The sequence below is a fragment of the Dasypus novemcinctus genome, chromosome 14 (genome assembly GCF_030445035.2).
Source record: "Dasypus novemcinctus isolate mDasNov1 chromosome 14, mDasNov1.1.hap2, whole genome shotgun sequence".
Lineage (NCBI taxonomy): Eukaryota > Metazoa > Chordata > Mammalia > Cingulata > Dasypodidae > Dasypus > Dasypus novemcinctus.
Genome location: NC_080686.1, coordinates 33,160,391 through 33,164,479, shown reverse-complemented (window position 1 = coordinate 33,164,479; position 4,089 = coordinate 33,160,391).

Sequence of the window (4,089 nt, the reverse complement as noted above, 5' to 3'; positions counted from 1 at the left end):
TGTGCAATAGTCCTGAGACAGACATGAGTTTCATATATTTGGGGAACATAAAAAAGGTCTGCAAGGCTGGGGCAAAGTGAGAGATGGGCGAGTAGGAGGCAGGACACGGATAAGGTAGGATCTTGTAGTTCAGATTTTAATCTGAATATTTTGGAAAACTTTTGCAGGGTTTGGAGCAGAAAAGCAACATAATCCAGGCCACATTTTTTTAAGAGATGGCTCTGACATCTGTGTGGGGAAGAGATGCTGAGAAAGTCAAGATTGGAAGGAAGAGAAACAGTCAGGAGTCTATTGGTGCAGGCAATTGATGACAACAATCTGGGCCCGGTTGGAAGTCATGGAATTGGTGGGCAGTGGTTGGATTCAGAACATATTCTGAAGATGGTGCTACTAGCATTGAGTGAATGAAGTGAGAGAAAGAGAAATTAGTCACCGAAATTCAACCACTTAAGAATATGTACATCCAGGATATCCCTACACCAACACTAAAGTGATAAGATGCAGTTAAATTTTGTCAAATAATTACTTAACCTTAAAGCAACCAATCAGTAACTGAATTCAACCATCAGTTGCCAAATAAATGCTTGATTTGGTTCTACTATTTCTTTCAACAATTTTTGCATTTATGGGCATATATGTATATATGTGCATATCTTTTTGCCTATCTGTATATGCATTCCTCTAAGGCCAATAGTAGAAAATTACATTTGAAGAAAACTGGGTGGGAAGACTGAGAGTATAGGTTTTGTTTTGTTTGTTTTTTTAAAGATTTACTTTATTTATTTATTCCCCTCCTTGTTGCTCGCACTTGCTGTGTCTGTCTGTCTTCCTTGTTTCTTTAGGAGACACCAGGAACCTAACCCAGGACCTCTGATTTGGGAGAGAGACACCTAATCACCTGAGCCACCTCCATTCCCTGCTTTTGTTGTATCTCTCATTATGTTTTTCTTCTTCTGTCTCTTGTTGCGTCATCTTGTTGTGCCAGTTTGCTGCACCTGCTCATTGTGTCTGCCTGCTGTTTTCCTCATTCTCTTTAGGAGGTACTGGGAACTCCACTCACTGCTTTGTTGCATCTCTCATTATATTTTTTGCTTCTTGTGTCTCTTGTTGTGTCACCTTGCTGCCTCAGCCTGCCACACCTGCCTGTCGTGCCAGCTCACTGTCTTCTTTAGGAGGCACCTGGAACAGAACCAGGGAACTCCCGTGTGGCAGGTGGGAGTTTAATCACTTGAGCCACATCTGCTTCCTGGGTACTGGTTTTTAGAGCCCAGCACTGTAGTAGTTCGGATGAAAATGAAAGGAATGCAACTATCTGAAGATTCCCAAGTATCTAGCTAAGTGGCTATACTTTTCCATTTTATCCAGAGATGCGCTGTCAGATAAACATAGCAATTGTGTGAAATACCATCTCAGAATCTTGGCAAATCACACCCTTAATGACTGCCTTACTTAGTCTGGTATGCACACATACCAGAAAAGCACCCAGAGTATAAAATTGTAAGTAAAATGCAATGGAGCAAGAGCATCAAGTATAATGTAGCACTCAATAAGTCTGAAAAAAAAATTCATGATATCAAATAACACAAATAGAACCAGATGCTGAAGCTGAAAATGATGAGGTTACTGTGCCCTCAAAGTGTAAGAAACAAAGTAGTCAGTCCTCAAATATGTGGTAATTTGTATGAAAAAAAAAAAAAAAAAACAAAAAACCTTGCATTGACCTGGTTTTCCAACGCAATTCCTTCATGTAACTCAGGTTACTTACAGTAACAACATTTAATATTTATGATGTCAAACCTTTACAAATGATTCCACAAAATATACCAGTGTGGAATGTCTACTTTTTTAATGGACAAAGGATAAAGAAATTGAGGTCAAGCCAAAGTTAATGTCCTGCCTGTGGCAACTGAGCAAGTTCGAGACGAACCTGGAGAACATAACGGACCAGCCACATCCCGTGTCTTGAGAGGCAAGATGTGAACTTAGTACAGCATTACTAATTGTCTACTACATCTTTTCCCTTTTTTCTTTATTTCTCCTCCCCCCTCCAGTTGTCTGCTCTCTGTGATTGCTTCCACCCTTACTAGCGGCACCAGGAATCTGTGTTTCTTTTTGTTGTGTCATCTTGTTGTGTCAGCTCTCCGTGTGGGCGGCGCCATTCCTGGGCAGCCTGCACTTTCCTTCGCGCTGGGCGGCTCTCCTTACGGGTGCACTCCTTGCGTGTGGGGCTCCCCTACGCGGGGGACACCCCTGTGTGGCAGGGCACTCCTTGTGCGCATCAGCACTGTGCATGGGCCAGCTCCACACGGGTCGAGGAGGTCCGGGGTTTGAACCGCGGACCTCCCATGTGGTAGACGGATGCCCTAACCACTGGGCCAAGTCCGCTTTCCTGTCTAGTACATTTAATCATTTAGCCACCTTTCTCCCTTTGGCAAACCTGGGATAGGTTTTCTCTTCTTCCTAATTCAACAACAGAAGTGAAAATATTTTAACACCAATAGAAATAGACATAATAAAACTAGATAGGATACAAAATAAAAGATAACTTAATTTTGGTGTATCTACAAGTAAGGAAACATACTAAGTACTGTCATTTTCAAAAAGTAATGATAAATACATATTCAATTACATAAAATTTTGTGTGGTATGAAGGTGAATAACATCGAATGTGATTGAACTTTCATAAATTAGGTTGTTAAGGGATCAAAAAAGGGTATGGGGAAGCAAATGCGGCTCAAACAATTGGGTTCCTGCCTGTAGGAGGTCCTAGATTCAGTTCCCGGTGCCTCCTGGAGAAGGCAAGCTGGCACGACCAGCAGGCACAGCGAGCTGGTGCAGCAAGATGAGGAAACAGAGACACAGAGGAAAGGCAGTGAGAGGCACAACAAACCAGGGGAGCTGAGGTGGCTCAAGTGATTGAGCGCCTCTCTCCCACAGGGAAGGTCCTGGGTTCGGTTTCCAGTACCTCCTAAAGAGAAGACGAGAAGACGAGCAGACACAGAGCACATAAAGTGAATGGACGCAGAGAGCAGACAGTGACCACAAACAACAAGGGGGGAATTAAATAAATAAAATAAATCTTTTTAAAAAAGAGTATGAATGTAAAAACAGGTACTCTGGCTAAGAGAGAACTAGAAGGACAACCAAGATCCAAGGAACAAGATAATTAGAAAACCGCAAAAATATCTTTTAAAAAATCTTAACGTATTTTTAAGGACTGTTAATATTGTCGTATTAACATGACTTTTAAAATATTCAGAGCCATCAGTTAATAACATTGGCAGCCAGAAAGAACTTTCTTAGTCATGGCAGAAAGACAAAATACAGCTCCCCCTAAGATACAAATCCTCAATACCAAGGCTTGAATGAAATGGCAACTTTATGCCAAACTCTTGAAGTCAACAGACAGTACAGAAAACTGAGAAGTGACCAGAAACATAATATGGATAACAGATTTTCAGTGTAAAAGTTACCCATGTGCACAAGCTAAACTTTAAAGCATTTTTGAACCAAAACATGTAGGGCAGCGTGTACAGCTCACTGGTTTGAGTGCCTGCTTCCCGTGAATGAGGTCCCAGGCTCAATCCCCAGTACCTCCTTAAAAGCAAAAAAACAAACAAACAAAAAAAACATGTAATAAATGTCCTGTCTCTATATTGCCAAAATGTCCAGTCAGTTTATAGAGCATTTGCCTACATAATGCCAGACATCTGTAAGAAAGCTGAAAATTTTGGTCAAGAATTTTAATGTTTTGTCTACTTGATGCCAAACATCTGGATGTTTGAGAATATCTAGATAATCGACTGACATTTTACTTTTCATCCAGATGTTTGGCATCATAATTAAATACCAGCTTACTATTTAAGTACATTTGTGATGGGAAAGTGTTCATAATATACTATTAACATGAAAAAAAGAGGCTTATAGGTATATACGCAATGTGATCCCAGTTTTGAGAACAAAAATTGTATATATGCTCACAGAAAAGAATCTGGAGGAAAACACACTGAAATGTTTATGGTGATTATTCATTTTCTAGGTGGTGAAACTATTGCTGATCTTTATTTTATTTGTGATTTCTTAAACTTT